The 10,000-nt window shown below is 41.1% G+C and overlaps 1 pseudogene; it reads left to right on the forward strand.

Annotated features, from left to right (window-relative positions):
- Window positions 1-6,630: 6,630 nt before the first annotated feature.
- On the forward strand, window positions 6,631-9,528 carry LOC138009678 (uncharacterized; annotated as a pseudogene).
- Window positions 9,529-10,000: the final 472 nt, after the last annotated feature.

The raw sequence follows: 10,000 nt of genomic DNA on the forward strand, positions 1-10,000 counted from the left end.
GTATGCATAATTATCCCATAATGCTCCACATATCTTCAGAGAATTGTAATTACAGTTCAAGGTAAGTACCTTTCGTCTAATTTTAATTTTTTGCAAGAAAGCCTCCAGATAAGGTAATAGCAATTAAAGGCTGACCAGGCGCTTCGTGAGAGAGAGCTTCAACTCAGAGAGGCCGAGTTAAGGCAAACACAGCAACAGCAACAGCAGCAACAACAGCTTATGCTGCAAATGATTCAACAGCTGACTGACGTTATCAAGACAAACAAAAGCTCTTGAACTCTTGTCTTTTTGTACAGCAAAGCTCTTTAAAGTTTTTGTACATTAAAGTTTCAGGAATGTCTTTGTCACATACTTAGAAATCAATAACATATTCTTTTACAATTCTATTATTGCATACTGTACTTGAGAAGTGTTGATTCTACCAAATCCCGGTGTCGTCACTTCCGGTTAACATGAGATGCACACGTGCCGCCGTGGATAATCAGTACACATTGCGAAGACGTGGAGTTCAGTGCTATTGTGGTCTCCGGGTTTTTATTCTCTTTAATTGTCCTTATTATTGCAGCTAAGAAAATAATGTCGCTTCAATTAACTTTTTCTTGTTGTTTTATTCAGTTTATCTCGAAACCTAAGCCTGAGGAGGACAAATTGACGTTTCACAAGTTGTCGTTTAGAAGCTGTTAAACTATGTCGAGAGCGTTATGTGCCTCGCTTTTTGCCGTCCTATGCAATATGGAGGTGGTTATTAAGGGAAAGAAAGTTATAGTTTCCCTTCGAGTCCTAACATTTTCAACATTTGAGGGAAAGAAAGTTATAGTTTCCCGAGTTGAAATGGACCACAACGGACACGTGGATGCCGGAGAACAGTGCTTTGCAACAAGTTGTCATTTAAGACTGAACTTGGTCGAGAGCCTTTGCCTCGCTTTTTGCCGTCCTATTCAATGTGGAGGCGGTTGTTAGGGTAAGAAACTTTAAGCTATAGTTTCCCTTTGAGTCCTAATGTTTTCAACAGTTGAGGGAAAGAAGGTTATAGTTTACCTCGCGAGTTGACGTGTACTTCAACGGACACGTGGATGCCTGAGAACTGTGCTTGGCAATCGCTTCTCGTGGTTGGAGCCCCTTCTAGTTTAGCGAAATGGCTATATGAAGGGAAACATAAATATTTTTTTTTTCCCGAATTTGAGGTTCTTGGTCCTTCAGAGCTCAATATTTTTCGGTTGTTTACATTTTAGCAACCACACAAAACTTAGATGAGGGGCATCCCCACCGCTTCCTTCCTCGAGGAAAGCAGAGCTACAGGGATAGTCGCTTCCCTGAAACAAGAGCTTAGTAAGAGATTTAAGCTAAATTTAGGGCTCTGAATGAGCTCCGAAAGTGATCAGGATAAGCCCTCTGGTGGTGATGACTAACACTCAGAGGTTTCGCCTGTGCTCACTGGTGTCTTGCAAGTTACTTAGGGAGTCCCCTAGGTCAAGTTTTGACAACTTAGCAGAGGAGTTCTCGGCAACTGACAAAACAGGTGCGCCAGTTAACGCCAAGCTGGCCACTATGCTAGAAGACCTTATCAAAGGTGATCTCCCTAAAACAAAGCTAAATGGGCTGGTGGAAAAATACTTAAGACCAGAAAATTGCTAATTGCTAGTCTCCTCAAAAGTGAATCGGTAATCGGTTGTCTCCAAGTAGGGATGATCTCTGTTTACAAACATTGTTTTTGTTATTCAAGTGTGCCAACCACAGGAACCAAAGACCCTTTGGGACAGCCATTGAGGCTCTGGTTGGCATATTAATTACAATAGGTGACGTCAACGTTATATTCGCTATACCAAATCCTCAGACAGGCCTCTTCAGAAAGCTCGACAGTTTTTTTTGTTTTCTCATTTTGTGCCACCATCAATGCCTGTGATAAAGCATCAGGCGAGCCGGCTCTAGGCTACTCTCTCACATTCCCTTATTCTAGCATTGGCAGGAACCCAGGAACTGAGTCTTTGTGGCCGAGAATCTCTGAAACCAGATCTGAACGCCCAGTTTGCTTCTCAAGAGGTGGTAAGTCATATTCTGCAATGCCTTTGTTAGGGGAGAAGGGGCTCCTACCACAACCAAGAAGAAGCAAGGCCGTCAACCATGATCCCAGTCCAATAAGAAGACAAATTGCTAAACTGTAATCCTCAGGTTGGTTACATGAGTAGCGTTGATACCGATATTAGGTAAGTTGCAGCATTGCAAGCTGGCCAATTGCGAATAGCAAGGTTGGCTTCCGACCTGTTTATCTTGCAGTGTGTATCTAGCTGTGAACTTGACTTCAAATTTTCTGTTATTGAGCAAGAAGCTATTGATGCAGGAATTAATGATCTACGAACGGTGTCAGTCGAAAACAGGGGAAATTGTTTCTCCGACATTCCTATGACCAAAAGAGGAACCTGGGGCTCATAGTGTTATTTTCAGTTTGAAGTCTTTAAATCAAACATTGACCTACTGTAAGTTCAAGATGTACCATAAGGTTGATGAAACCTGGGTGTTTTATGTCCTATAGACCTTCCCAATTTCTTCAATCTCATCCCTATATTGCCAACCTTCAGAAAATATCTGAAGTTTGCATCGAGGGGTCTTCTGTTCCGTTTTTGGGCCCTACTCAAGGGACTGACATGTAGTGCTTGCATCTTTACCAGGGTGTTAAAATCAGTTTTTTTCCACCCTACGCACCCTGTACGGGCTTAATTATTTGGGTTATATTGATAATTCTTTTTACATGGAAGATTCTGAGGAGGCCTGCCTTGAGGCTACCTTACATACTGCCCAATTATTTACGCGCTTGCGTTTTGTGTTTTACCCGACCCAGTCTGTTTTTCACCCTACGCAGTGCCTAGAGTTCTTAGGATTTCTGTAAGAATATTCATATATTCTTAGCCTTAACGGAGGCTGACAAGGTCGTTGTTTTGTGCCACTAAGCTTTGTGCGCCCAGTAGTTTTCAATCCATGAAGTTGCCACACTGATAGGAACTTTAGCGTCTACTTTCCCTGGGGTGGAGTTTGCTCCTTTGTAGTATAGACACTTGGAATGGGACAAAGAATTGGCACACCTCTCATAAGGTTTTTCATTGTAAACATGCCTCCGTCTGCTGACAGCATTGGTGCTGTTATATTGTTGAGTCATCTCTGTCTCCACAGGTTTCCGGGTTATTGACCATTGTTCCCCAAATATCGCTTTTACAAAAGGATGCATCACGCACGGGTCGGGGTGCCATAATGCACTAAACGCAAACTGAATATTCTTGAACCGCCTTCTGTGGGGCAGGGGACTATGTCCCTACTCGGGTCAGTGTCCATTCTGCGCATCAGGAATATGCCTTACAACATGACTGCTATTTCATTCATTCATTCATTCATTTATTTATTCGCCATAAGGGGTACAAGAGAGAGAAGAAAAAAAAAGTCTTACTGTTTACAATCTCATGGCGAGGAAGCCCAAAAGAAGCCAGCAGGCTTATAGAGAATGGGCTCCCTCAGATAAATAAATAGAACAGAATTTTAATTTTATGAGGAAAAATGGCAGAGCTACCGTAAAAATCTTATGATAAATTAGATAGTCATATTGATCATAATTTGTTGGAGATCTTGTTTGAAGTTTGTCCTTCCTAGCCGATTCTGGTTCTAAGCCAAGCTGGCGTGTTTCAATGAAGTACATCAAAATGTAAATGATCTCGTTTTCAGAGATAAAGTGGAATAAATAAAGTATGATCTGTCACATCACGAGCTATAGTACGTCAGTGATTTCTAATTTTAGCGTGATTCCTATTCGCTGGCTTTTGACAGTCGACTCTGAAATGGCTTCTTTCCTTGTCCGTTCGCTTGCTGAGGATTTGCTTGTTTTGTTTTCAAACTCTTGCGATTCAAGAAAAATTAATTGCCTAACTGGTGAATTCGACAGTAGATTTCGCTGGAAAAAACGGTATCACACTCATCCCTTTGTGATTTATGCGATCAGTCGGTTTTTCAGGTGAAATTAACCGTGGAATTCACTAGTTAGGCAGCGAAGAAAATGACATAATTAAGCAATTTCCGAGAAAACCAAGAGGTGGACAGTTCCAAAGCCTTTTCTTTTCACTAATCCTACAGCCAGTACGAATAAACAAGCCGGGAGCTCCGCTTTTAGGCTTGGCTAAATCTATATATTATTTTCTATGAACTCGAACTCGGTGTCATCGCTAACATAGAAAGCTGAGAAAACGACTTCGAGTACGAGTACGGCTTGAAGTCGTTCTCATACTCATACTAGTTGTTGATGATAACATCTTCTAATAATGCCATCTTTGCATGCCAACTTTCTGCTGTTAAGCCTAGTCCAGACAACCTAGCCTGGGGGGGTGGCACCATTCTGTCTAAGTTGCTGAACTCCTGGTGCAAGTTCTTCAGTGAGCTGGTCTCTGCCAAATGCCACTCTTTCATCAAAGTCCTTGACATACTAATGTAGGGAGTCCAGGATGTGAACCATCCCATCTGTTGTGTTCTGATTTTCAAACACAAGGCCTAAATTAATGCATTCACCTTTCTTTTGAAATGATGCTGAGAACTGGTGAGGAATGTGCTTTTTTACGTACTTTTCAAATGGCTTCATGAATTCTAAATGGCGGCACAACACTCTCAATATTACGATGCAGAAATCTTCTTTCTACTTTTGCTGCTCCTCGTGGAAATTCAGTTAATGACATGTTAGTGATGTCTGAACAAATGGGTTTGTCATTAGGCAAATGATTGGAAGGAACTGGGTTCTTGAAAGCCATGGTCAGAAACCAGTGGTGGCGATATTAATGTTGTCACCAGCAAGTTTTGGTCCTCATCAAGCCAGGTTAACACTTTTTGTCATGATGGGCTCCAAACAGATCAAAAAGATACACTGTATCTAATTGAACTACGATGTGACATGCACAACTCTATTCGATTTAGGCAAGTGAAACCCTGCCATAAGAAAACAAAAGTGCATTGTTCGTCAGTGAAATAATGAAAAGGTGTACTTTGAAAATAAATATATATGACGTTCAGATATAATTATTGCAATACGCAAAATTCTGATCTGGTATAATATAAGTAATTACATAGCTTTAATGTTGTCATAAGGTAAATATAGCACCAAAACACAAAAAGAGTGAAACAAGACATGATGATACAAACTTAATACTGTTTGTTGATTTTGATTTGGAAATTTAAGGGAAGATTTTCCCCATTTTACCTTGCAAGTTGTGTGAAAGAATATCTCAAAGAGTCAACAGTTGTTAACAAATGCATTTTGCAAGAGAAAGAGAACAGCGTTGACCTCTGCGGTAATAATGTGTAATTTCTTTGTTTTCACAACAAATGAAACCCAGACTTCCACTCTGTTCTATTCTTGCACAATTGGAAATTTACTTTGCCCACTGGGTGGATTATAACCACAACAGTTAGATGGCCCCTCATGCGAACAAGACTATTGAACACTTGGGCTGCTGTCTCTTAAAATATGTCTCTTAAAAGAGACAAGCCAATGCCATTCCCATTGCTGGTACCTTTCTTTCAGATGTTTTGAGAACATTTCTTGAGTTACTGACCTTGGTGCCACATACTGTTGTTACTAAATTATACAAAATGTTGGCCTTTCTTTGATATCGTTTTGAAGAAACTTTTCCCGTGAAATCGATTATCGATCGTTACCAATGTGGCTGACTGTGATATTTATATCAAGGCTTCCCTTACGAGTCTAGGTAAATATCTTAAGTTTTATCTTGCAAATTATCAGTTAAGGAAGATTAAATATCATTGCCATCTAATTACAACCTTCATATTTTGAGGTCCCGAAAAATTTGAAATAGAACAAACTACAAGAAAACCTCTCCAAACCTGTACACATAACGGTTTACGGTCGTTTCGATACAAAGTCGTTTCGATACAAGTTGATTCGATACAAATTGAAGTCGTTTCGAGACATCATCAAAGTTGATTCGATACACGTAGAAAGTCAATTCGATTCAACTCAACATTTATGTTCTCAACCGTCAATTAGTGTTCTGACCGGCGAAAAAACTCCAATCCCGGTAAGCTAATGAAGATACTTCCAAGCGACCACAGTTATGTAAACACTTTCAACGGTGTCTTCCTTTGATGGGCGGACAATTTGCGAGCATTGTGAGTCTCGCGTTTAAGTCTGAGCACCCATTTCAAATAGCACGGATAAAGAGCATTTAAGTATAAGCACCCTTTAGAACAGTCAGCTGTCAATAACTGTGTGACTCGCATGATGACTCGCATGGCTCGCTCTAGCCTGCGTTGCAAGCGTTCCCGTTCGACAAAAGAGCTTCAAAACGATTTTCCGCAAACTGGCCGCGCGAAAGTTGAGGCAAGAAACTGAGTCTCTGGCCCCAACTTTCGCGCGGCAAATCGTTTCGAAGCTCTTCTTACCCCTCAGAAAACACGTGCATGAACTTAATAGAACCATGAATGAAACAATGTTAAAATGAATTTAATGTGATCCGATTGAATTAATTAAACTGCCTATTATGAGCATGATTACCGTATAAAAGGTGGGAAAAAAATTAACATGCATTCGATCATTGATCGCCGTACGAGACACATTTCCAGCAACGCAAACAAAACTAACCAAAAATGGAATCTATCTGCGATGGTGATTGCATCCAGTGTAGACAGCCTGTCCGAGAAAGACAGCAAGGTATTCAATGCGACGGTTGTCACAAATGGAATCATAGGACGTGTAACACAGGTAAGTGTCAAGCAAACTTGTCTTCTTAACATGACATTAAGATCCGGCAATTTCGTGACTGCCTCTGCCTCGAAGGAAGATAACAAGTGCAAAACGCAGTATAGCTTAATTGGACTCCTTAAACAGGAGTACCTGTTGTTGCTTTGTGAACCTCATATAAAAGAAATAACGTACCAACAAAACAGCACTAAAATGATGTTTATTTCATTCTCATTGCATAAATACTTACTAAATAAGAAAACGACAGGATACATTCCGTAATTAATTTGTAGCTAGACGTTCAATGTAACATAAAGTTTTATCTTCTAATAGGAATTTCTCAAAAACAATACCGGGATGCTGTCCGGGCAGGTGCCAATATCCTTTGGTTTTGCCCAGTTTGTCAAGTAGCAGAGACGTCAACCTACATACTCGAATCAGAAGAGTTCAACCCGCCACTTAATTCTACGGCCGAGTCAACAATCTACGACCCACCGATCGCGACACAGGCAGCGGTTGACGAATCTTCAAGCGAGTGGCCAATCTTGGAGGATCCCAATGAGAGTCAAATGGTAAGAAATCAGTTCAGTTCAATTAACTTGATTTAAACATCATCGCGCGGCATAGAGACAATCTTCACGTATTTCTATATGTTTGAGGTCAATTGTAAACTCATAACTGCGAAGATCATAGCTTCACTTGATTATTTATTTTTTCTCACCTTAGGAATGGGATGCGGCGAGCGGTGAAGCAGAACTCAGTAGAAGCCCCCTTACTATCCATGGTGCTAGCGCTGAATCTTCCCTTGATGATCCTTCGGTTCACCAGCAGCAACCAGTTTACGATGACCGAGTCACCTACGAAATTGTCGATGAGGGTACTAAAAGAGGGAAACGGAAACTCGTCGACTCCAGAGGCTACACCTTCAGCGTCCAGCGTCGCCGATGTGGTGCGGTTGACTGGCAGTGTTCAGTCAGACCCAAAATGAACCCGTGCAAAGCCAAAGTACGACAACGCGGTGAGAGATTCGATCCAGGACCTCATGGCCACAACCATCCAGCACAAGTGGGGGCTGCTGTGGCTGCGAAAGTCATATCCCGTGTGAAATCCAAGGTGAAAGGGGATGTCTTTAGGCCAGCACCAGCCATTGTTGACGAGGTGAGTTTTGTTGAGTGCGTTTTCCGTAATGTTTGCAAGATAATTTGTCATTTCCGCTGTAATTTCAATTCTAAAGATTCAGAAAAAAAACAACTGGTTTTCGGTCCAATGATTTTCCATACTGTTTTTAAGCACAGCAAAATCGAAAAAAAACAATGAGACACATGCTATTTATCTACTTTCACGTGGGTCTAATTTTAAAATTGCTTTTTCTTTTTTTTGTTATAGGTTTATCTAGAAGAATTAGGCAACGCGCCGTGCCCAGATCTACCCAAGCCTGAATACCTTGCCAGGCAAGCAAACCGGCTACGGCAGAAGTTGAGGCCAAATGATCCAACAGACCTGGAATTCGACCTGGAAGTGGATCATATCCCCAATGGTTTCCTGCGGTCAGATCTAACAGTAAGCAGCCGCCGTCACCTAATTTTCGCCACAAACGAGCAGCTTCACCACTTGTCCAAGTCCAAGTCATGGTACATCGATGGAACATTTAAGGTGTGTGGGCATCCTTTTCACGCAACTTCTGTCGATAAACGCGTTTGTGAGGAAAGAAGACCACGTGAAGCAAGTACCTCTTCTGTTCGCGCTGATGTCTGGTCGCAAGAAAAGAGACTATGTTAAGGTAAATGAATCTATTGAGGTTGATATTGCGAGACCCTTACAACCGACGGAAAATAACAATGTCCGGTCCTCTCATTAATACTGAATATTAATTCATTTCAGGTTTTAAAGACGGTTATGGAGTTGGTTCCAAGCTCGCCTCAAGTAAGAAGAATAAAGGTAGACTTCGAGAAAGCCATGTGGTCCGCCCTGAAAGAGGTTTTCCCCGAAGTAAAAATCCATGGCTGCACATTCCATTGGACGCAAGCTCTGTGGAGAAAGGTTAGTAACTAACGTTAGAACATGATTTTTTAAGTCAGTAAGTATGGACAAGGAGTACTTTTGTGATTAGGCAAATAATTTGCTATCACATTTAGAATGCTAGCTTCCCTTATTATTTATTTATCGTTTATGTACTCCTGCCTGTAGTTTGAACGTTAACTTCCTTAGCATCCTACCTTTGCAAATTATACTAAAATGATTAATAAATATCTGATGTATGTGTATGTAACATTTAGGTTCAAGAGCTTGGTCTTCAGTCAGCGTACACCAACGATCGGGGGACCCACAACCTAATAAAGAAAATGATGGCCTTGCCGTATTTACCAGAGGAAGAAATCTGCCCCATGTTCAGACGACTAGAGAGGGATGCTTCGACTCCCGAACTGATGGACCTTGCTCGCTACATGAACAGCACCTGGATCGTTGAAACCAGTGAATGGCCTCCATCTTCTTGGTCAGCATACATGAAGTCAATCCGCACAAACAACGATGTGGAAGGCTGGCATCTAAGACTGAATAGACAAGCATCCGGCAAGTCTCAGCTGCCATTTTATCTGTTAGTGAAGCTACTACACAAAGAAGCTCTACTGACATCCCTCCAAATTCGCCTCGTCTCGGAGAAGAAGCTTCGGAGGATCCAGCGAGAAAAGTACAAGAAGCTGCAATCACGACTGTTTAGTCTGTGGGAAGAATTCAACAATGGCCAAAGGAGCGCAAAGCAGCTTCTCAGTGCATGCTCGTATTTAACTGGTCCGGTCCTATAAATGAGGTAGGATAACAATGTTTATATAAGTTAAGTTTATAATACTAGTATTTGAATTGGCTGTTCAGTTTTCGTGTGTACTAAGTATTATCAATCAGTTAATATTTTAAAATTCCTTTAGATTAGCATAACAAATAAGTGTCAAACGATTTAGTTGTAAGCAATAAATATTTTTTGTTGAATCGAATTGACTTTGACTTTCTACGTGTATCGTCGAGCGTTCTAAACTTGGGTCTGGAAAAAAAAATTAGCATTTTGGAAAAAGTCTGGAAAAGGTCTATAATTTTGTAACCAAAACTCTGTGCGAACCCTGTATATAGACTTAGCCAAGCCTAAAACCGGAGCTTCCTGGCCCCGGTTCCTGAAAAGCCGCTTAACGCTAATCGAGGGTTAAATCCCGATAATCGAGGAATAAAATTTATCCCTCGATTAGTTTCTATTCCTGAAAGCACGATTAGTGCTATCCAAGGGAT

The sequence above is a fragment of the Montipora foliosa genome, chromosome 7 (assembly GCF_036669935.1).
Source record: "Montipora foliosa isolate CH-2021 chromosome 7, ASM3666993v2, whole genome shotgun sequence".
NCBI classification, from domain to species: Eukaryota; Metazoa; Cnidaria; class Anthozoa; order Scleractinia; family Acroporidae; genus Montipora; species Montipora foliosa.